At 39.9% G+C, this 25791-nt stretch overlaps 1 pseudogene; it reads left to right on the plus strand.

Annotated features, from left to right (window-relative positions):
• The first annotated feature begins 1265 nt into the window (after positions 1 to 1265).
• Positions 1266 to 18972, plus strand: LOC129137857 (transcription factor NF-E4-like; annotated as a pseudogene).
• Positions 18973 to 25791: the final 6819 nt, after the last annotated feature.

The raw sequence follows: 25791 nt of genomic DNA on the forward strand, positions 1-25791 counted from the left end.
TAAAATCAAAGATGTAAAAAGCTTTTGAGATAGAAGTGTCAATATTAATGATATCTATATTACAAAATATACACTTGTATTATTGAAAGTAGAGCAAGCATTCTATGTACCAGTTTGAATCTAAGATAATTAATATTTAATAATTAATTGAACATAATTTCAGTTCCAAAATGGTGTTGTAAACACAAGCTGGCTGCCACCACAGAAAACCAAAAACAAATATACAATGCCAAGATTATCACCAGCAATATCCCAGAACTCAAATATGAAAATGAGTCAGTTCCTGGGGCCATGGAGAAGTGAAAAAAACTCTGAGCAGATGGTAAAAGAATTGGATTTCCATATCTGCAAGACCCCTCCCCTACATCTGCCCAGCACCAAGCATGCAGAAAATTTCTTCTGACTCATGGTTTCTACACTGGAAAAAGTAAGATTGAGGTGGACAATCAGCTTCCCCACTATCTTGGGTTTACTGGCAGGAGACCTGTTTCTGCCTCAACACATGGGCAGCATCATGAGTGCCTGAAGGGAAAAATATCTCCGAGGACATCAAGAGAAAAAGGAGGAAGGTGAGACTTCCATCCAGCCCTGGAAACCCTGGTCCGTAACTCAGGCAAAAGAGACACCAAATCAGAGTGGCTGTTCAGCACCACCAGGCTGTAGGAAGTATGTTCCACAGGTCCCATGGACACAAATCCCTAACCAGCCTTCTCATACTGCTGCAATATGCCCTTTGGGACCTCCCACATTCTGGAGGAACAGCGCTCTGATTGTGTGCTAGAGCCAAGGCAAATCTGGGCTTAAAGTGCCATCTAATGCTGACAGTGACCTAGCAGAAAAAAAAAATTAAGAAATTCAACAGGTAAATTACTAAGAACCTCTAAGCAAACATATACAACACCCACCACCAACAACAAAAAGCAAGACAGAGAAGATAGTAATAAATAACTAACCTTTTAATGCAAATACATATATTTATCTCCACAAAAACAACAGCAGAAAACCATGACCTCCCTAGATGAACAAAGCAAAGAACCAGCATTGGACAGAAAGAAGATGGAAACTTGTGAGCTCTTTGACCTAGAATTCAAAATAGTACTTTTAAGAAAACTCAGTGAATTACAGCATAACACAAAAAATCAATTCAGAAATTTATTGGAGAAATACAACAGAAATTGAAATAATAAAAAATGTCAAATGGAAATCTTAGACTGAGAAATATGTTTGATAAACTAAAAAATTAATTAGAGGTTCTCAACAGCAGAATGGATCAATCAGAAGGAAGAATCAGTGAACTTGAAGACAGTCTATTTGACATTACAGTCAGAAGAGGAAAAGAAAAAAGAATGAAAAGGAATGAAGATTGCCTACGAGATATAGCAAATTATCTCCAAGGACCAAATCCAAAAACTATTGGTATTCAAGAGGGAGTTGAAAAAGACAAGAGGGTAGAAAGTTTATTCAAAGAAACAAAAACAGAAAACTTTTCAGAAATTAAGAAAGATATAAATATTCAGTTACAAGAAGGTTAGAGAACATCAAACAGATTTAATCTAATGAGACCACCCCAAGGCATATAATCAAATTCTCAAAGGTTGAGGAAAAAGGGGATCCTAAAAGAAGAAACAGAAAAGAAACAGATAATATATAAGGGAACTCCAATTCATCAGGCAACAATCTTCTCAACAGAAGCAATACAGGCCAGGAGGGAGTGGGATGGCAGTTTCAAAGTGCTAAAAGAAAAAAACTTGCCATCTAAGAATACTGTATTTAGCAAAGCTTGCCATCCAAGAATACTGTATTTAGCAAAGCTATCCTTCAAATATGAAAAAGAGATAAAGTTTTTTCAGATGAATGAAAGCTGAGAGAATTCACCACCACCAGATCTGACTTATAAGAAATGCTAAAGGGAGTTCTTAAGTCTGAAAAAAAATACTAACGTGAAAAAAGAAAATGTTTGAAGGTATAAAACCCACTGGTAAAATTAAGCACAAAGGTAACTCCATAATACTCCAATACTGTAGTTGTGGTATGCAATCCACTCATAACTTTGGTATGAAGCCTAAAAGACAAATCTATCGAAAACAATAACAGCAACAGCAACCTGGTAAGAGATGGGCAATATAAAAAGATGTAAATTAAGACAATGAAAGATCAAAATGTGGGGAGATGAAGTTAAAGTATAAACTTTTGGTTTTTTCTTCATTTGTTTCTATTCTTTTTCAAGATTTAAAATTAGTTATTATCTCTTTGAAATAACTTGTTATAAGATTTTTTTTTGTAAATGCCAGAGTAGCTACAATGCAAAAATCTGCAGCAGATACACTAAAAACAAAAAAGTAATGAATTATAATATACTACCAGAGAAAATAATTTAACCAAAAAGGAAGACAGTAAGAAATAAAGAAAGGAAGAGAGGAGTTTCAAACAACCAGAAGACCAGCAATACAATGGCAGTAGTAAGTCCTTACTTATCACTAATAACACTGAATATAACTGGACTCAATTCACCAATTAAAAGCCATAGAGTGGCTGAATAGATGAAGAAACAAGACTGAACTATGTGTTGCCTACAAGAAACCAACTTCACCTATAAAGACACATAAGAACTGAAAGTAAGAGATAGAAAAGATATCCCATGCAAGTGAAAACTAAAAAAGAGCAGGAGTAGCTATGCTGATATCAGATAAAACAGACAAGTCTGAGACTGTAAAAAGAGATGATGAAAGTCATTCTATAATGATAAAAAGAACTCAGTTCAAAAAGAGGATATAACAATCATAAATAGCTATGCACCCAACACCAGAACACCCAATTATATAAAGCAAACATTAATAGATCTAAAAGGAGAGTAGACTGCAATATAGTAATAATAGGGGACTTCAACACCCCATTCTCAGTAATGGGCAGATCATCTAGACAGAAATTCAGCAAAGAAACATCAGAGTTAGCATTTTACCTAACTGTTGCAAAATACATTCTTTTTATCAGCACGTGGAACATTCTCCAGAAGACCATATTTCAGGCCACAAAATAAGTCTCAACAGATTCAAAAAAGCAGAAATCTTATCAACTATATTTTCTGAACACAATGGACTAAAATTAGAAACCAATAACTAGAAGAAACTCAGAAACAACATAACCACATACAAATTAGACAACATGTTTCTGAGCGACCAATGGGTCAATGAAGGAATTAAGAAGGAAACAAAAACTTCATTAAAACAATAAAAACAGAAAGACAACATACAAAAATCTATAGGATACAGCAAAAGCAGTATTTTTAGTAGAAGTTTATAGCAATAAATGCCTATATGAAAAAAGGAAAAAGACTTCAAATAAAAGACCTAATGATGCACTTCAAGGAATTAGAAAAGCAAGAACAAAAATCAAACCCAAAGTTAGTAGAAGGAAAGAAATAATAAAAATTAGAGCAGAAATAAATAAAATTGGAACTAAAAAAATACAGAAAATCAATGAACTGAAAAGTTGTTTTTTTAAAGATACACAAAATTGACAAACTTTTAGCTAGACTAAGAAAAAAAGAGAGAACATCCAAATAAATAAAATTAAATGAAAAAGGAGACATAGTGACTGAGAGCACAGAAATACAAAGAATTGGAGACTATTATGTACAACTATATTGTCAACAAATTGAAAAACCTAGAAGAAATGAATAAATTTCTGGAAACATACAACTTATCAAGATTGAACCATGAAGTGATAGAAAACTTCAATAAAACAACAGTGAGTAATGAGATCAAAGCTGTAAGAAAAAGTCTACCATCGAAGAAAAGCCCAGGACCTGATAGCTTCACTGCTGAATTCCACCAAACATTTATTTATATTTATTTGTTGAGATGAAGTCTCACTCACTCTGTCACCCAGGCTGGAGTGCAGTGACATGATCTCAGCTCATTGCCACCTCCACCTCTCAGGTTCAAGAGATTCTCCTGTCTCAGCCTCCTGAACAGCTGAGATCACAGATGTGCACCACCATGCCTGGCTAATTTTTGAATTTTTAGTAGACATGGGTTTTTGCCATGTTGGCCAGGCTGGTCGCAAACTCCTGATCTCAAGTAATCCACCTGCCTCAGCCTCCCAAAGTACTGGGATTAACAAGTGTGAGCCACCATGCCCAGCCCTCTACCAAACCTTTAAAGAAGAACTAATACCAATTGTACTCAAACTCTTCAACAAAACTGAAGAAAAGGGAATACTTCCAAATTCATTCTATAAGCCCAGAATTACCCTGATACCTAAACCAGACAAGGGCACAAGTGAAAAATAACACTACAGGCCATCATCACTGATGAACACAGATGAAAAAATCCTTAACAAAACACTAGCAAAGTGAATTCAACAACATTACAACATATTAAAAAGATCATTCACCATGATCAAGTGCGATTCATCCCAGGATGCAAGACTGGTTCAATGTATGCAAATTAATAAATATAATACATCGTATTATTAGAACCAAGAATAAAAGGCTTATGATCATTTCAATAGATACTGAAAAAGCATTAGGTAAAATTCAACATGGCTTTATGATAAAAACCTTCATCAAATATGTTAATATAAGGAGTTTAAACAACTCAACAGCAAAAAAGCAAACAAACAATTCAATTAAAAAGTGGACAAAGGACAGGAGTAGACATCTCTCAAGAAAAGACATACAAATAACTAACAGGTATATGAAAAAATGCTCAACATCACTAATCATCAGAGAAATGCAGATCAGAAAACACTTATCAGAATATATTAATATAAGGAGCTCAAACAATAGCAAAAAAGCAAACAAACAATTTAATTAAAAAGTGGACAAAGGACATGAATAGACATCTCTCATAAAAAAGACGTACAAATGACCAACAGGTATGTAAAAAAATGCTCAACATCACTAAGCATCAGAGAAATGCAAATCAAAACAACAATGATATATCGTCTCACCCCAATTAGAATGGCTTTTATCAAAAAGATAGGAAGTAACAGCTGCTGGTAAGGATATGGAGAAAGGGGGACCCTTGTATACTGTTGGTGGGAAGGTTAATTAATACAGCCACTAAGGAAATCAGTATGAAGTTTCCTTTAAAAACTAAAACTAGAGCTACCATATATCCAGCTGGGTATATATCCAAAAGAAAGGAAATCCATATATCAAAGAGATATCTGTACTTCCATATTTATTGGAGTTGTATGTATAATAGACAAAATATGAAATCAACCGTTGTGTCCATCATTGGATGAATGGATAATAAAAATGTGATATATATACAATGGAATATCATTCAGCCATGAAAAATGAAATCCTGTTATTTGCAGCAACATAGATGAAACTGGAGGTCATTGTATTAAGAGAAATAAGCCAGGCAAAGAAAAACAAAAACAAACATTATATGTTCTCATATGTGGGAACTAAAAAAGTGGATCTCATGAAGATGGAGAGTAGATTGGTGGTTACCAGAGGCTGGGAAGGGTAGAGGAAGAGAGGGATGAAGACAGGTTGATCAATGGGTACAAATATACACTTAGAAGAATAAAACATAGTGTTTGATAGATCAGGTGGGTGACTGTAGTTAACATTAATCAATTTTACATTTCAAAATGGCTAGAAGAGAATAATTAGAAAGGATTAATATTTGAAGTGTTGGATATCCCAATTACCCTGATTTGATTATTTGAAGGTATCAAATTATCACAAGTACTCTGAAAATATATATATTTCTTATATACCTATAAAAATAAAAAATAAAAAATTCATCATTGACAACATGATTATGGTCTCAAAGGATCATCATAATATTTTGTGTATCACTCATTGAAATATTAATTATACTAATAGTCTTAAAATAATATATCAGTAATAATCTTTGCTCTGTATTAAAATTTTCAGAACATTTGTTAAACATTTGCTAAACATTTACTAGATGTTATTGTTTGTGTTTAGTAAAAAATAATGAGTGGAGTTCTGTTTTATTCACTATTTATATTCACACACACAGGCACATGTACACCCACATGCACTCTTCTGCATGTACACAACACTCTTTCTCAGTGTGTTCCAGGGTGGGGAAAAATTAATGTCCACAGCAGGGAAATATTAAAAGCATATTCATGAGTCAGAATTCTGTTTTTAGTTCTATTGCGAAGGGTAATTGTTTGTTACTGTAAATAATAGCATGTGCCTTGGTTGACGTTTTCAGCATGGGGCAATATTAACTGTGTATATCCCTCTGTGAAATGCAAGCTCTTTTGATTTACTTCTAAGTAAATCTAACACAATATCACTTAATATCAGGCATTGATTACTCACATAGGCACAGAAGACTTTTTTTCACCCAAAATAAACAACAAACATCAACAGATGTAGCACAGTGGTCCAAACATCAGGACAATCACAAGATAAGCTCATTAGGAAGTTTCCAGTCACTTTTTTTTTTTTTTTCAAGATGAGTGACTGACCTCAAAATCGAATTCCAGGTGTTTTCTTATGCCCTTCAGGATTACACATTTGATCCAAACCAGTCAATTCTTTAGAAATTTATTTTAGAGTAAACAACCTGTCATGGGCAGAATACCAAGTAATTCTGTTGAAACTAAAAGAACACTTTGCTTGGTCATTGAATAAATGTGTTAATTGCTCTTTTCTGCCATAGATTTTAGTCTAACTTTTGTCCTTCACTCTGGCATATCTGAAATGCTGGTTATAAATCTAAAGAACTAGAAATGTGGAGCTGATGGCTGTAATATTCAATTTACAGTACCTAATACTAACAACATAGGTCTTCCAGAAGTGGCTTATAAATATTGATTTTACAATGGAAACCTCCAGAAAGAACATAAAAATAATTCTACACACAATATTCTAGAGATTTTTTTAATGTGAGGACCCAAAGCAATCTACTCTGAGTGTGACTGATGTCCTCATTGCCCTTGTCTAGGAGCTGGTGGCCTCCTGGTCTGTTGCCACAGCCCGTTGCTAAACAGTTAAACCTATTGGCATGCGTGTCGTACCCCTGCCCAACGGTCCCTTAAGCAAGCCACAAATCTTCCTTGCTCTGGATGACAGTTAATGAACTGTAAAAGTCTTGCACCAATATTTCTACTTCATCTGCAAGCTCGAAGAAGGCAAATTTGTTTTTCACCCTCAAAAAGAACCCGCTGTATTTCTCAGGCAGACAAAAATGATTTGTTTGTGTGGATCTCTTTTTAGTTAGGAGAATATCTTTGGGGCTTGGAAATTCGATTCAGAAAAAAAACACAAGCTTCTAATTATTTCAGGATGTTTTATGTGCCTGGATGTGTTTTATTACCCCAACTATATTGCAAGCTCTTCTAACTCTGTGACCTTGAGCAAGCCACTTAACCTCTCTGGGCTTATTTTCCCCTCTGTAACATGAGGATTACAATACCTGGTGTTATTACCTCACAAAATTCCTCAGAAAATCAAATGAGATGGTCACTATTATGCTTTCTTAAAGATCATTTAAAATGACTCGATTAAACATCATATTAATTCTCAAGAGCTTTAAATTACATTCATCATAACACAATTTATGTATATATATATGTGTGCATATATATCTTTATGTGTATTTAGATATATATGATATATACATGTATTTAGATACATATATATTCCCTCACCCACTGAACAGGTTCTGTGATATATTGTTTTTACAGATTAAGCAAAATGAAATATAACTGAACATGAGAAAGCAACTGATTAGGAGCAAGTGTAACAATACATTTTAAGAAACATCTACTGCACATTCTGGGATAATTGCTTTAGGCATATCCCTAGTCATATTATTTGCTCAACTTTTGACTGGAGCCGCTTCATAAATTCTAATGTCCTTCTAAATTGTTGCCTCAGTTGTGTTCTGTTTAAGATTTACCAAAATGGTACCATTAGAAATGCTGCTAATGTTTTATTCCTTTTCTCATTTATCCTTCTGTGATTTTAGAAAAAAAAAAAATCTGTTCCTTTTAGTTTCTTCTCTCTTTTCCCAGCTGGCACCATCTCTTGTCTTAGGCAGCTGGGATGTGGAGCACAGTATTCTTGAACCAAGTGTTGAAGTTGATTGTTGATACATACTTCTCAGAGGCTGATCTTTCTGAGAATCCTACTAATTTCACTACAAAATTTATCAGAATAATTCCTGGGTCTCTTTTAAAGCAGATTTAGCTCCAACTTGTGCTGGAGAACTTCATCAGTGTAGTTTTTACAGGTTCTAATATCAGTCCAAATCACAACTTTCAGCTGTGGTATAACAGGTCCACCAGCAGAAGGCATTCTCTGCATCTACTGTAGAATCCAAAAGAGCTTCTTGTATGGCAGGATTGTCCCTTCCAGTTGCTGGGTCTGTGTCTTCAAAATGTTGATATTAATAAAGCTTTTGTCATTGTCTATCTCTTCTTTTGAAATTTCTTCATTCACTTTTTTAAAAATTCACCACAATGCATACTTTATACAGATTTGCTTAGTTTTTACTTAATGCCTTTTCTTGTTGTTCCAGGATCCCATCCAAGAGACCACATTCCATTTAGTTGTTATGTCTCCTTAGGCCCCTCGAGACTGTGACATCTTCTTGGACATTCTTTATTTTTGATGACCTTGACAGTTTGAGGGATAGAGTACAGGTCAGGTATTTCGTAGAGACTGTCCCTCAATTTGGATTTTTCTAATTTTGTTCCTCATGATTAGGCTGGGGTTATAGGTTTTTGGGAGGAAGAGCACAGGGGTAATACAGTTAGCCTCATTATATTATCCTTCAGTATCTCACTAAATCATATCAAGGGTACATATGATTTGTTTGACTGAGCACTATTGATATTGACCTTGATCACCTGGCCAAGGTATTGTTTGTCAGATTTCTCTATAGCAAATTACTGCCTGCTGCCCATTCACCTTTCCATAGTGTACTTTTTGCAAGGAAATCAGTATAGATAGCTCACATTTTGGTCGGGGGGAGTTATGCTCTACATACTAGAGGTGGAGTATTCACATAAATCACTTGGAATTGTTCTTCACAGATTTGTCCCTTTTACTCCAATTATTTATTTTTAAAATCATCTATATCTGTATAGACTCATGGATATTTATTTTATAGTTTGGGTTATAATTTTATTTTGGCACTCAAATTGACCCAGAGTTGGCCATTGGGAACTCTTATAGTTGTCTCCTATTGATGTATCCTATTACTATGGACCCCCTGTCTCCACCCTTTTTCTCTTTTCCCCTCCCCTTCCTTACCTTCCCTACTTCCTCTCCCCAGCCCCGCTTTCTCTTTCTTTCTTAGCGCTTTCTTACTTTTTGGCACTATAAGGTGCTGCTCCAGGCTTATCTTCTGTGTTTCCTTCACTAGTGCTAGAACAGGCAATTTGTTCAAGGATCCCTGGTTCCTTTTATTGCAGAATGATATAAGGAACCAAGATCTGAGCACTAGGTGTGCCATAAAGATGTTGTTTCTTTTAGGCTTTCTTAGCTGACAGAAGAGAGAATTATATGTATATGTGCTAACCTGTGTACATACACCTATTTACATATATTTATACGTTTAACTATATTAAGCTGAAAATGAGCAAATCTCTTTTTTTTTTTTTTTTTGAGACAGAATCTCTGCTTTCAGGCTGGAGTGCAGTGGCATGATCTTGGCTCACTGCAACTTCTGCATCCTGGGCTCAAGTGATCCTCAACCTTCCAAGTAGCTGGGACTACACGTGTGCACCACCACACACAGCTACTTCCCATGTTTTTTGTAGAGATGAGGTTTCACTACGTTGTCAAGGCTGGTCTTGAACTCGGGCTTAAGCAATTCTCCTGCCTTGGACTCCCAAAGTGCTAGGATTATAGGCATGAGCCACCACACCCAGCAGAGTTAATTCTAACATCTTTAACTCTAATCTATTACCATATGAGTCATTCTAGCCTCCTCCACTTGCCTGTAATCTGTGTAGGAAAGCCTTTATCAGTTTGGATACAGTGCTTGTGTACAGTTTCTTTTGCCTTTAGTCTTAAGGTCTCTGCTCATTTCCAAAGTTGCTTAAATCAGCACCTTTTCTCTATACTTCTTTCAGTGAGGTTTTTCATATTCTTGTAACACAGTTGATTGTCCCTATTCTGCATTCCATCCTGTAATTCCCTGACTTCATTAATGATTTTTTTTAATTGTCTTCATCCATTTATACACTTTCTAAACTATAGTTTCTTGGCCTTTTCAGGCACCAATGCATATATATATTAATACTTCTTTACCTAAAAATTCAAGTACAAAGCATGTTGCTCTTTGTATTAATCTGTGCTTTTACTCATAGATAAAAGAATCCACTTTAGCTAGTTTGAAATATATTATTAGTAATAATAACAACAGAAGCAACAACAACCATAATGTAACATTAATGTATTTACCATGTGTCAGGATGCATTCTAAATGCTTTACCTATATTAACTCCTTTATACTGTATGAAAACCCTGTGCAACAGCTACCTATTTGCCCCACTTTTCAGATAAGGAAACTGGCATAAAGCAGTGAGATAACTTGCCTGAGATCACACAATTATTAAGCGGCAGAGCCAGGATTGGAGCCCAGGCTACTTTCTCTAGCTCCCAGAGTCACAAAAAGGACTAGAGGGACAATTCTAGGCTGATTTCTACTAACAACTCCTGGAAACACCCTGAGGAACTGGCCACTGATCCCAGGACCCCACTGCCCTATCCATGATAGCAAGTGGCCTCTCCTGCTTCCCCCACTTCCAATCACAGAAACATGTGGCCTCTGCCACCCCCCGGGCTGCAAAATGGAAATCCCATACCTGCCATTTCCTCACTTCCAAATCATAGGCCCTTGCAATTAGGTCTGGTTGAAAGAAACTAAATCACATGCCTGAACCTTAGTATCTCAAGAGACTTAGACTTGTACTGTTATAGTAGAACCATCATATTCTTAGTGCTGCTTCAGTGTGTGTTTTGTAATTAGCTAAGCAACAAGAAAATAAAACATTGTGTTTTGGATTCTCATAACAATCCTAGTTCTAGACGAGGAAACTGAGGCACACAGAGTAAGATAACTTTTCCAAGGTCACACAGGTAATAAATGGGTAAGTCAAGTTTTGAACTTGATAGTCTATTGTAAAAAATTAAGCTCTTAACCACTCAGCAATATTGCAAACTATTTTTCTAGACAGTGAGGTAATGCAAAATGGTGCATGGACAAGAGATTTTGCATTTTTTTCTGTTGTTTTATTTCTGGTAGCTTAGCTACTTTAGCTGAGTGCTATCTCCCAAATTCATAAGCCCACAGACACCACCTCCCAGGCTGGGTACCACCACAGCCCTGGGTACTGCACCTTACAAGCTTGAGAACATGAAAAACGTCTCTAAGGACAGAAAAATCTTAGAGGGGGCCTCTGGTAGCTTCTTGGTTACAGAGCTGCTTCTATAGCTCTGGCCTCCTACTATGCAGCAACTTAAAACATTAAAGGAGCTTTAAAGTTATAAAATGTTATCATCACTAGCAATAATTTTGGAGGGGCAGGGATAGTGTCTCCTTATTACTTTTGACTTCCCTATAGTGCCCACACATTTGCAACTAGTGGGCCTTCAATCACTCCTTTATACAAGAGGGAATAAAGAAAAAAAATTTTGAACTCCTTTCAAGGGCTGCAGCATGCTGCAGGCTATAATTTGCGTGAGCCCTGGCCTCTCCTCACCAATCTTGAGTTTACATCCTGGGAGAATGGGTGAGGCTACTGCAGAATCAATAGTTGGAGAAGGCAGTGAAGTCTCACGAGATTTGCTCTCTCTCATTCCCTGTGTGAGGCTTAGAATTCAGCTGGGAGTAAGAGGTTACTCATTTGTCCCTATGAGAATTAATCACTTTTGTGGCCAGCCTCACCTTACTTAGTTGACTTTCATCTCATGCTCCTCCTCACTGTCTTCTTCCCATTAGCTGCTGTGTGCGTGGGGAATACCAAGCAACCTTCACAGTGATCCCAGTGAAGTGCAATCAAGAAGGGAACTATGCTGGCTACAGAAATCACAAACAGCATTAAGTATTCAAATATCAATGAGTTTTGGATTATTTGTGCCACTGCATACCCAATTTTCCCTCTCCTGCATGAATAACCTGCAAGACATCTAGTGACCCAGGGAGGGGTTGGGGATGGTCTCTTTAGTGGACTCCAATCCAAAGCACATTTTACAGGACTACTCCCTTCACCTGATGCAACTCTCTCCTCCTTTTACATTTCAACCTCCTCCACCCCATTCTAACTCTAGGGGAGGGTTTTCCAGAGGGTCAAAAGGGTGATATATTCTCACTTTAAGGCCAGGTCCAGATTAGGACTTCTACAGACCCGGCGTACACTCTGTGGATGATTGTATTATTTCTCTCAAGTATGTGCTCTCTCCTTCTCTATTATACGTGCCCTTTTATGGCCATGGGACTTGTAGTCCTCCTGAGGGAGCAGCTTACATCCCTCTTTACTTGGCCATGTGACAGGCTTTGGCCAAAGGGATGTGAGCAGAAGTGTTGTCTGCCTTGCGTGAAAGTTGCTTTAAAAGGCGCCATGGGTTCCATGAATTATCCTGCTCTGTTTCCTCTTCCACAAGTATGCCATGTCCCGAATATGGGCTGCTTCTTCAGCCTGGGTCTTAGAGAGAGAAAACATGGGGAACAGGGCTGGGAAGAACCACCACAAATGACCTGCACCAGCCAACAATTAAAATTCATGATCAATAAATGCTGGTTATTATAAGCCAGTGGAATTTGGGGGTTCTTACTGCAGTAAAACTGACTGATATTCTCATGTATAATTCAAACTAAGAACTATCCTGAAGGTTAGGGATGCCCAATGAATTGTAATTTTCTCTCCCAACCACAATGATTACTTCAATGATTTATTGGACCTCACTGAATATCAATTTATTTATAACATTTGTTTCCTCATTTTGTTATGGCCACCTGCTGTGTGTGTGTGTGTGTTGGGGGGGGGTGCTCCAAACATGAGCTCAGCCTCCCTCTTGGGTAATCCTGAAGAAACCATGCTTAAATGGACAAAAGTAATGGTTCCTAGTAAGTCAGGATACCCAGTGGCTTATGCATTAATCAGCTTTGTGTGATTTTCAGCAAGTAATAAAACCTGACTGTTACTCAGATGATTCATTTTTTAAAAGCAGCAGCTTAGACCAAATAACTTCAGGTTTGATTCAGCTATAAAATTTATAAGGTCTGGGGGGGACTAATAAATAATGGCCCATTTCCCTACCCATGTTTGGAATCTATTGTAAAAGAGCCACACTCAGGAATTATAGATGATGGAGATCAAAATAGGTTTTATTGTGATAAAAGCTCTGTTGGAGGCCATGGCTCAGCATGCAGCTAAAGGAGCCGCTAACCTTCCTCTGAATTTATCTTTCCTCCCCAAACTCTGTGCCTTCTCTTGCCATAAGGCTGGTGCAGAAGAGACTGTGCACTGCCTGCAGATGCCCACAGCCAAGTACAGAAGGGCGTAAGCCCAGGGATCTCACCCTCTGCTCCCAAACTTTCCAATCAATTGTCACTCTTTCTACCCTCTGTTGGGGAAAATGGGTTAATGTAGATAGAGGTAGGCCTGCTACTCCTCACTTGGAAACATGCATCCTGGGGAAAGGAAGTTCCCCCCCATAAGAATTCTATAAATCTGTAATTTGAAAGCAGGTTCAGAACACAGTGGAAAGAACATGTGGCAGAAAGACCTATACTCAAACCTGGGTTCATCACAGACTTCTGTAATTTCAGGCAGGTCAACTCACCTCTCTAGGACTCAGTTTTCCCCTCTGAAAAATATGGATAACAAGAATACTAGCACTGCCTAGCAGATAAGATTGTTCTGTGAATCTAATGAGACAATAAGTGTGAAAAAGTTTTGAAAACGATGCACTGTACAAGATAAGGTTAAAGTGAAAGGGATATACTATTAAGTCATGGAAATTAGCGACTGTATAGCTGCAATTTCTAGCCACAATTTTAGCTTTACTAAGAAAAGCAAGTCAGAGGATGGAGGCAGTTTTCTGAATACTATGCTCGGGTTTCTGGACAGACAGCCCAACATCCTTTTCACCCCACCATCATACTGGTGGTTCCTGAGTCACACCTGGAAGCCAAGGACTCCAGTCCTAACAAAAATTCTATTTTGTTCAGGCTTCCAGGGCAGCTGAACACTGAGTCCACTACCGTTCCCCTGTGTTGCATTGTTTTTCTCCCCTTGGACCGGGATGGGCAATTTCTGTCCTTTTTGGGTGATCTCTTTCTTCTCAGTAAAGTGAGTGGTGGTAACAGGCTAGAATGCTCTGTCAGGGGAGAGCCAGGAACAGGGGAGTCAGGATCAGGAGACCCAAGAGCTCCCCTAGGCTCTGCCTTCGCTCAGTTTTCCACACTGCTTTTGGCATTGCCATAAATTTAGCATTTTCCAAAGTGTATTTCTCAGATTGCCAGTTCCCCAAGACACTCAAACTCAAAAAGTTTCTGTGGTTAAATTAGTTTAGGAAAGGCTCCATGTATAATTCCCCCTCTTTGAGAGTTTCAATGTCCATTAACATACCAAAGGCCCTTAAAAGTCCTATAAATCCTCTACCAAACAAAGGTTGTTTATTATTTGCTGTTGTTTAACCCAGAACTTCTAAAATGTATTTGGCATTGAAACACTTATTTTTCAAGAAGCACTACTAACATCCTGGTTTCATGTGGTGAGTGAATCTGACCTTCAAAAACCCCACTCGCACTTCACCTCCATGAAAGAAGGTTTGGCGAGAGTTCTCAACCTTGGCTGTGCACTAGAGCCATCTGGGAAGCTTCTACAACACCCAATACTTAGACTGCCCCCAAACCAATTAAATGAGCAAATCTGGGGTTGGGTCCCAGGCATCAGTACTATGTAAAGTTCCCTGAGTTCCAGGGTAAGACCAAGGCTGAGAACCACTGGATTAGAGGAAAACGCTTTGGTGGTAACTTTGATTGCCATTGCCTGCCAAGGTCAGCTGAGTTAGCTTTTCACATAGTAAGGCCAGGCTTATTATTTCACAAGAAATAGGAAAAATGTAAAATGCTCATGGTGACTAAGTGAAAATGTCTACTGAAGGAAACTAATAATTTCCTTCAGTTATGTGCAAACATTTATATGGCACATAAACATACATTCTAAATACTTTTCATATATTATTGAAGTGACATTATTTGTCTGGGGAAATACCCAAGGTTTGTTGTCTCAAGCCAAGGAAATCAAAGACATGGACGCACAAGGAATGGGTTTAGGAGTAGAGGTTTAATAGGCAAAAGAAAGAGAAAGGAGAATAGCTCTCTCTCCTGCAGAGAGAGAGGGGCGTCAAAGTGGGACTTCTGGTCCATGGTCCATGGTGGAGTGTGCAGGGTGGAGGGGAGGAGGAAGAAGTTTGGGGTTTATAGACTGGCTTGAAGAGGCAGTGTCTGATTTACATAGGACCTAAAGATTGGTTGGAGCAGGTGTGACATTTACATAGTCTGTGAAGAAGCTGGCCACACGACCCTAATCTTTTTATCATGCAAATGGGTTTTCTACCTGGCCAGTGGCCATGTTGTCTGCTCCTTACTGTACACGTGGTTGACAAGGAAAAGGGATGATGGAGCCGCCATGTTGAACTTGCCTAGCCCCCAGGTAGCCTTCTCCTATTGGCACAGCTGCCAGCATTCATCCATGCAAGCTTCCAGCTTGCTTATCTATGCTGTGGCTTGGTTTTTTAGGCTGCTTTTTTGTTATAAAAGAAATGATTTGGGGCTGCTTTTCATTCAAGGGAAAACCTTACTGAGGACTTTCTTACCCTATCTGTCTAAATAATTTCTTTTTAACTCCTATATCATTATCACATTTCCACATGTAATAACATAATTCTCTTGACAGTCCTTAAGGGGCAAGTATTTTTAATGACCATTTTACAGGTGAGAAAACTGAAGCATGGAGTTAGGGGTTAAACCACTTAAGGAAGAGCCAGCTGACTTAGTAAGTGAGAAAGCTGGGATTTGAACTTGAGTGATCTTGCTCCCAAATCTCTAACCAACCTTATTGTGGAGTCCTGATAAGGTAAGTAAACAGCAATGAGGAAAGGGTTCCAGGTTAAGGAGAATGATTGTTCTGAGAGACAGTGTGATGGTTAATATTGAGCATCAACTTGACTGGATTGAAGGACGCAAAGTACGGTTCCTGGGTGTGTCTGTGAGGGAGTTGCCAAAGGAGATTAACATTTGAGTCAGTGGACTCGGAGAGGCAGACCCACCCTCAGTCTGGGTGGGCACCATCTAATCAGCTGCCCCTGTCGCTAGAATAAAGCAGGCAGAAGATGGAAGAGCAGACTTGCTGAGTCTTCTGATCTTTATCTTTCTCCTGTGCTGGTTGCTTCCTGCTCTCAAACATCAGACTCCAAGTTCTTCAGCTTTTGGACCCTTGGACTTAACCAGTGGATTGCCAGGGGCTCTCAGGCCTTTGGCCACAGACTGAAGGCTGCACTGTTGGCTTCCCTACTTTTGAGGTTTTGGGACTCGGACTGATCTACCACTGGATTCCTTGCTCTTCACCTTCAGATGGCCTATCATGGGACTTTACCTTGTGATCATTATGAGTCAATTCTCCTTAATAAAATCCCTTTCATATAGACATCTATCCTATTAGTTCTGTCCCTCTAGAGAACCCTAATACATATGGCTAATCGCAAACAACGTTTTGGCACAACTACCTCGCTCTGCAGGAAGCCCCAGCAGCATGACCTCGTTCTACATGGAGCCCCCTCCAGCATGATCCTATGAAACTTCCCTCCAGTCCTTGCTTTAAGATTCTCCCTGGGTCCTGAAAGCTTAAGGAGATGAGTAACTCCTCCCTTCTCAGGCCCAGTCCCAAAGCACAAGGCCACTTGCGTCAGCAGCGTGAGCCAGCAAGATAGCAGAAGCAAGAAGAGAGCCAGCCGGATGACATGTACCCCTGAAGATCGAGAAAAAGGCCATCTGGGCATAACGTAGCAGTTACATCAGACTAGGACACTTCCCGTTTACAGGAGACTATAAAAGCTTTGTCCTGTCCTCACTAGGGGCTAACGCCATTTTAGGCCTCAGCCCACCTGCACCCAGGCGCTCATTAAAACAGCATGTTGCTCCACATTGCCTCGTGTTGTCTCTTGGCGTGCTCTTGGGGTTTGAACCAACACAAGAACCTTACGTCCGGTGCTGAAACCCAGGAGGGGCTCAGGTCTGTGTCCCCCATGGAACTACCCCTCCACCCCAGAGAGCAGGCCACAGCAGCCAGACAAAGGAAGTTCTTCAGCCTCCAGTCACCTCTCTGTGCATGCACGTCGGTCACTGATCTCGCCTACTAGTAAGTTTCCCCAGGAGCCTGGTTAACAGAGAAAAATCCACACGGCCTCTCTTGGTTCCTCCGGTCTGAAAATCCAGTGTTGGTCCAAGAAGGCTCTGGCATGTGCCAGGCACTCGCTGAATCATCTGGTCTTAGGGGGACGCCTCTAGGCCATTTGATCCCCTTCCGGAATGAAAAGGCAGCAGTGATGATTGCTCCTTTTATTGTCTCCCTCCAGCCATCCAGGAAGGTCTTTTTTCCTGTTCTCCCAAGCCTACCCTCCATTATGGGAAACTCCCAGTCCTCCATTCTAAAAAACAGCCCTCTAGGCTGCCTCATAAAAAACCTGTAAACCTTAGGCCTCAGGCAAGATACTCGCCCTAAGCACCTTGTGTTTTTGCAATTCAGTCTGGCCACAATACGAATTGGATAATGAGTTCGAATGGCCCGCAAATGGAACAATCGACTTTACAATTTTAACTGATTTAAGCAATTATTGCCCACAACTGGAGAAAGGGTGAGAAATTCCTTCTGTCCAGGCCTTTTTGCAATCAGATCACAATGCAACCTCTGCAGTTCTTGCTCACCTGTTCAAATCCTTCTCCCCCATTCTCACCACCTTGATTGCCTTTCTCCTCCTGACCCTGCCTCTTTTTCCTCATTTGATTCAGCTGGCTGCTGTCCACCCCTCTCAGCCCCTACCTCTTCCTCTCAAGATCTTCTTTAACTCCCCAAGCCTCCTCGTTGCCTTCTCAGCCGCCATCTTCCCAGATGCCATCTTCTCAGCCACCACCTTCCCAGCCACCACCTTCCCAGCCACCATTTTCCCAGCTGCCATCTTCTTAGCCACTATCTTCCCAGTCAGCTGTATCCACTTCTTTTCCTACACCTTCCCCTCCTCAGGACAATTCTAGTATTGCCTGTACCCATTCTCCTTCCTCACCGCCCTCTCCTGAAGACTGTAAACCCATCCCGCCACCTTACACCCCTATCTATCCTCCACTGCCTGGTAACTCAACCCCTTTTCCCCCTTCAAATCCTCAGCAGAAACCACTATTTTAAACCTTTGGTTCATCTCTCAATCCACCCCCAATATTCAGTGCAAGCTTCGGAAGCTTGATGACAGCCCTGAAACCCTACAATGAGACCTTCCTAATTTAGCCTTCAAAGTCTTTAACAATTGTGACTAGGAAAGTAGAAGGCAAAAACAGGCAGAGTTTCAAATGCTTGCCTCTGCCATCAGGGGCCCTGCAGGCCCACGGGGCCGCAGCTCCACACGGAAGCCTCGTAACAATCCATCTCCACCTGGCGCCTGTTTCAAGTGCTGCAATGAAGGCCACTGGTCCGGACAATGCCCAAATCCAGGTAAGCCCACCAGGCTGTGCCCCCTCTACGGAGGACTCCACTGGAAGTTGGACTGTGAGCAGCCCCCGCAAGGACCGCCCCCGACCCTTCCTAAGCTGGCCAAAACCTCCTACTTGGATCTCATCAGCCTTACTGCTGAAGACTGATGGTGCCCTGGAATGGATGCCCCAGCAATTACCATCTCTTCATCCAAGCCAAGGGTAACCCTGATGGTAGAAGGTAGGCCAGTATGTTCTTTTAAAATTAATATCGGGGCAACCTACTCTGCTTTATCTAATTTTTCAGAACCCACCCAGTCCTCCCAAGTCTCTGTTGTGGGAATTAATGGATAAGTCTCCAAACCCCGAGCCACCCCTCCACTTTTCTGCTTCCTGCACCCTTTTTCCTTCACTCACTCTTTCTTAGTCCTGCCCTCATGCCCAACCCCGCTCCTAGGCAGAGATATCCTTTCAAAACTCCACACTACTCTCCACTTCCACATTCCCCATAGTACCCAACACATTACCCAGACCCCTCCAGTACTTCTAGCTTTCTTCTACTCCTTCACCCTCCCACTCTAAAACATGCAACTTTTCCTTATCCCCCATCTGTAGTTAACCCTGCTGTTTAGGATACTTCCACACCCTCAGTCGCAGAACACCACACCCCCATATGCATTATCCTTAAAAAGCCCACCCAGTTCCTATCACAGAAGCAGTTTCCCATCTCCCAAGCAGCTCTCATAGGCCTAAAGCCTATCATTTTTCGCCTCCTTGCCAGTCACCTACACCGCCCAACAAACTCCCTTTTAACACACCAGTTCTACCTGTTAAAAAGCCAGATGGAATTTATCGCTTAGTACAGGACCTAGGCTCGTCAACCAAGCTATACTCCCAGTATGTCTAGTAGTTCCTAACCCATATGCTTTACTTTCTGCAATTCCCTCCAATACCACCCATTTTTCTGTCCTAAACCTAAAGAAAGCTTTTTTCACAATTCCTTTGCACCCTGATTCTCAAGACCTCTTTTCCTTTACATGGGAAAACCCCGACACCCACCTTTCACGTCAGCTCACCTGGTGCGTACTACCTCAAGGTTTCAGAGACAGCCTCCACCTTTTTGGACAGGCCCTTGCTCGTGACCTACGTACCTTATCCCTACAACCGTCCACTCTCCTTCAATGTGTTAATAATCAGCTCCTGTGTAGACCCTCTCAAAGAAACTGCAATGCCCATACTATCTCTCTTTTAAACTCCTTGGCAGAACGGGAGTACTAGGTCTCCCCTAAGAAAGCACAAATATGCACCCCCTCAGTCACCTATCTAGGCCTAGCCCTTACCCTGCAAACCCAAGGACTTACAACTGACCACATATCCCTCCTCCAGTCCCTCCCACCTCCACAAACTAAGCAAGAAATTCTCTTCTTTTTTTTTTTTAAAGTAAAAATGACAAATTCATATACATATGTTAAATGGTACAGCTTCTCTTTACATTAGCTCCCCGAGTTACAACCTCTCCCCTTGTGTAGGTACAAATCAGTGATTAAAGTGCAGAAAAACTTCCCCAATACAGGAATCCGGCTTCTGAAAATATCTGTGCTGGAAAATTTGCAATGGAGGCATGGAAGACTTGAGAAAGGGAGGGCTGGGAAACAAGAGCTGTAACTCAATCTGAAGACACTCATAAATATCAATTTTAATATCTATTTACAATACAGCAATAAAGGCAAACTAAAAAAGGCTATACAAAGCATTTTGCACATCTTCATGTCCTGGGTTCTCTGAAGCCCAATTCCTGTTAATATCTTTTGCTGGAAGAATTTTCTTTTTTTATTATTATTATTATACTTTAAGTTCTAGGGTACAAGTGCACAATGTGCAGGTTTGTCACATATGTATACATGTGCCATGTTGGTGTGCTGCACCCATTAAGTTGTCATTTACATTAGGTATATCTCCTAATGCTATCCCTCCCCCGTCCCCCCACCCCACAACAAGCCCTGGTGTGTGATGTTCCCCTTCCTTTGTCCATGTGTTATCATTGTTCAATTCCCACCTATGAATGGGAACATGCAGTGTTTGGTTTTTTGTCTTTGCAATAGTTTGCTGAGAATGATGGTTTCCAGCTTCATCCATGTCCCTGCAAAGGACATGAACTCATCCTGCTTTATGGCTGCATAGTATTCCATGGTGTATATGTGCCACATTTTCTTTCTTTCTTTCTTTCTTTTTTTTTTTTTGAGATGGAGTCTTGCTCTGTTGCCCAGGGTGGAGTGGAGTGCAGTGGCACGATCTCGACTCACTGTAAGCTCCATCTCCTGGGTTCCCGCCATTCTCCTGTCTCAGCCTCCTGAGTAGCTGGGACTACAGGTGCCCACCATCACACCTGGCTAATTTTTTTTGTATTTTTGGTAGAGACGGGGTTTCACCATGTTAGCCAGGATGGTCTCGATCTCCTGAACTTCTGATCCACCCGCCTTGGCCTCCCAAAATGCTGGGATTACAGGCGTGAGTCACTGCACCCAGCTGTGCCACATTTTCTTAATCCAGTCTATCATTGATGGACATTTGGGTTGGTTCCAAGTCTTTGCTATTGTGAATAGTGCCACAATAAGCATACGTGTGCATGTGTCTTTATAGTAGCATGATTTATAATCCTTTGCGTATATACCCAGTAATGGGATGGCTGGGTCAAATGGTATTTCTAGTTCTAGACCCTTGAAAAATCGCCACACTGACTTCCACAATGTTTGAACTAGTTTATGGTCCCACCAACACTGTAAAAGTGTTCCTATTTTTCCACATCCTCTCCAGCACCCATTGTTTCCTGACTTTTTAATGATCGCCATTCTAACTGGTGTGAGATGGTATCTCATTGTGGTTTTGCTTTGCATTTCTCTGATGGCCAGTGATGATGAGTATTTTTTCATGTGTCTGTTGGCTGCATAAATGTCATCTTTTGAGAAGTGTCTGTTCATATGCTTCACCCACTTTTTGATTTTTTTTTTCTTGTAAATTTGTTTGAGTTCTTTGTAGATTCTGGATATTAGCCCTTTGTCAGATGAGTAGACTGCAAAAATTTTCTCCCATTCTGTAGGTTGCCTTTTCACTCTGATGGTAGTTTCTTTTGCTGTGCAGAAGCTCTTTAGTTTAATTAGATCCCATTTATCAATTTTGGCTTTTGTTGCCATTGCTTTTGGTGTTTTAGATATGAAGTCCTTGCCCATGCCTATGTCCTGAATGGTATTGCCTAGGTTTTCTTCTAGGGTTTTTATGGTTTTAGGTCTAACATTTAAATCTTTAATCCATCTTGAATTAATTTTTGTATAAGGCATAAGGAAGGGATCCAGTTTCAGCTTTCTACATGTGGCTAGCAAGTTTTCTCAGCACCATCTATTAAACAGGAAATACTTTCCCCATTTCTTGTTTTTGTCAGGTTTGTCAAAGATCAGATGGTTGTAGATGTGTGGTATTATTTCTGAGGGCTCTGTTCTGTTCCATTGATCTATATCTCTGTTTCAGTACCAGTACCATGCTGTTTTGGTTACTGTATCCTTGCAGTATAATTTGAAGCAGGTAGCGTGATGCCTCCAGCTTTGTTCTTTTGGCTTAGGATTGACTTGGCAACGCGGGCTCTTTTTTGGTTCCATATGAACTTTAAAGTAGTTTTTTCCAATTCTGTGAAGAAATTCATTGGTAGCTTGATGGGATGACATTGAATCTATAAATTACCTTGGACAGTATGGCCATTTTCAAGATATTGATTCTTCCTATCCATGAGCATGGAATGTTCTTCCATTTGTTTGTGTCCTCTTTTATTTCGTTGAGCAGTGGTTTGTATTTCTCCTTGAAGAGGTCCTTCATTTCCCTTGTAAGTTGTATTCCTAGGTATTTTATTCTCTTTGAAGCAATTGTGAATGGGAGTTCACTCATGATTTGGCTCTCTGTTTGTCTGTTATTGGTGTATAAGAATGCTCGTGATTTTTGCACATTGATTTTGTATCCTGAGACTTTGCTAAAGTTGCTTATTAGCTTAAGGAGATTTTGGGCTGAGACGATGGGGTTTTCTAGATATACAATCATGTCATCTGCAAACAGGGACAATTTGACTTCCTCTTTTCCTAATTGAATACCTTTTATTTCTTTCTCCTTCCTGATTGCCCTGGCCAGAACTTCCAACACTATGTTGAATAGGAGTGGTGAGAGAGGGTATCCCTGTCTTGTACCAGTTTTCAAAGGGAATGCTTCCAGTTTTTGCCCATTCAGTATGATATTGGCTGTGGGTTTGTCATAAATAGCTCTTATTATTTTGAGATATGTCCCATCAATACCTAATTTATTGAGACTTTTTAGCATGAAGAGCTGTTGAATTTTGTCAAAGGCCTTTTCTGCATCTATTGAGATAACCAAGTGGTTTTTGTCTTTGGTTCTGTTTATATGCTGGATTACGTTTATTGATTTTCGTATGTTGAACCAGCCTTGCATCCAAGGGATGAAGCCCACTTGATCATGGTGGATAAGCTTTTTGTTGTGCTGCTGGATTCGGTTTGCCAGTATTTTACTGAGGACTTTTGCATCGCTATTCATCAGGGATATTTGTCTAAAATTCTCTTTTTTTGTTGTGTCTCTGCCAGGTTTTCGTATCAGGATGATGCTAGCCTCATAAAATGAGTTAGGGAGGATTCCCTTTTTTTATATTGATTGGAATAGTTTCAGAAGGAATGATACCAGTTCCTCCTTGTACCTCTGGTAGAATTCGGCTATGAATCCATCTGGTCCTGGACTTTTTTGGTTGATAGGCTATTAATTATTGCCTCAATTTCAGAGCCTGTTATTGGTCTATTCAGGGATTCAACTTCTTCCTGGTTTAGTCTTGGAAGGGTGTATGTGTCCAGGAATTTATCCATTTCTTCTAGATTTTCTAGTTTATTTGCATAGAGGTGTTTATAGTATTCTCTGATGGTAGTTTGTATTTCTGTGGGATTGGTGGTGATATCCCCTTTATCATTTTTTATTGCACCTATTTGATTCTTCTCTCTTTTCTTCTTTATTAGTCTTGCTAGCAGTATATCAATTTTGTTGATCTTTTCAAAAAAAAAAACAGCTCCTGGATTCATTGATTTTTTTGAAGGGTTTTTTGTGTCTCTATCTCCTTCAGTTCTGCTCTGATCTTAGTTATTTCTTGCCTTCTGCTAGCTTTTGAATGTCTTTGCTCTTGCTTTTCTAGTTCTTTTAATTGTGATGTTAGGGTGTCAGTTTTAGATCTTTCCTGCTTTCTCTTGTGGGCATTTAGTGCTATAAATTTCCCTCTAAACACTGCTTTAAATGTGTCTCAGAGATTCTGGTATGTTATGTCTTTGTTCTCATTGGTTTCAAAGAACATCTTTATTTCTGCCTTCCTTTCATTATGTACCCAGTAGTCATTCAGGAGCAGGTTGTTCAGTTTCCAGGTAGTTGAGAGGTTTTGAGTGAGTTTCTTAATCCTGAGTTCTAGTTTGATTGCACTGTGGTCTGAGAGACAGTTTGTTACAATTTCTGTTCTTCTACATTTGCTGAGGAGTGCTTTACTTCCAACTATGTGGTCAATTTTGGAATAAGTGTGATGTGGTGCTAAGAAGAATGTATATCCTGTTGATTTGGGGTGGAGGGTTCGGTAGATGTCTATTAGGTCTGCTTGGTGCAGAGCTGAGTTCAATTCCTGGATATCCTTGTTAACTTTCTGTCTCGTTGTTCTGTCTAATGTTGACAGTGGGGTGTTAAAGTCTCCCATTATTACTGTATGGGAGTCTAAGTCTCTTTGTAGGTCTCTAAGGACTTGCTTTATGAATCTGGGTGCTCCTGTATTGGGTGCATATATATTTAGGATAGTTAGCTCTTCTTGTTGAATTGATCCCTTTACCATTATGTAATGGTCTTCTTTTTCTCTTTTGATCTTTATTGGTTTAAAGTCTGTTTTATCAGAGACTAGGATTGCAACCCCTGCCTTTTCTTGTTTTCCAGTTGCTTGGTAGATCTTCCTCCATCCCTTTCTTTTGAGCCTATGTGTGTCTCCGCACATGAGATGGGTTTCCTGAATACAGCACACTGATGGTTCTTGACTCTTTATCCAATTTGCCAGTCTGTGTCTTTTAATTGGAGCATTTAGCCCATTTACATTTAAGGTTAATATTGTTATGTGTGAATTTGATCCTGTCATTATGATGTTAGCTGGTTATTTTGCTCGTTAGTTGATGCAGTTTTTTCCTAGCCTTGATGGTCTTTACAATGTGGCATATTTTTGCAGTGGCTGGTACTGGTTGTTCCTTTCTATGTTTAGTGCTTCCTTCAGGAGCTCTTGTAGGGCAGGCCTGGTGGTGACAAAATCTCTCAGCATTTGCCTGTCTGTAAAGGATTTTATTTCTCCTTCACTTATGAAGCTTAGTTTGGCTGGATATGAAATTCTGGGTCAAAAATTCTTTTCTTCAAGAATGTTAAATATTGGCCCCCACTCTCTTCCGGCTTGTAGAGTCTCTGCCAAGAGATCTACTATTAGTCTGATGGGCTTCCCTTTGTGGGTAACCCGACCTTTCTCTCTGGCTGCCCTTAACATTTTTTCCTTCATTTCCACTATGGAGAATCTGATAATTATATGTCTTGGAGTTGCTCTTCTTGAGAAATATCTCTGTGGCGTTCTCTGTATTTCCTGAATTTGAATGTTGGCCTGCCTTGCTAGTTTGGGGAAGTTCTCCTGGATAATATCCTGCAGAGTGTCTTCCAACTTGGTTCCATTCTCCCCGTCACTTTCAGGTACACCAGTCAGATGTAGATTTGGTCTTTTCACATAGTCCCATATTTCTTGGAGGCTTTGTTCATTTCTTTTTACTCTTTTTTCTCTAAACTTCTCTTCTCGCTTCATTTCATTCATTTGATCTTCAATCACTGATATCCTTTCTTCCAGTTGATCAAATCGGCTACTGAAGCTTGTGCATTCGTCATGTAGTTCTCATGCCATGGTTTTCAGCTCCATCAGGTCATTTAAGGACTTCTCTACACTGGTGATTCTAGTTAGCCATTCGTCTAATCTTTTTTCAAGGTTTTTACCTTCTTTGCA

Source organism: Pan troglodytes, chromosome 17 (assembly GCF_028858775.2).
Source record: "Pan troglodytes isolate AG18354 chromosome 17, NHGRI_mPanTro3-v2.0_pri, whole genome shotgun sequence".
Lineage (NCBI taxonomy): Eukaryota > Metazoa > Chordata > Mammalia > Primates > Hominidae > Pan > Pan troglodytes.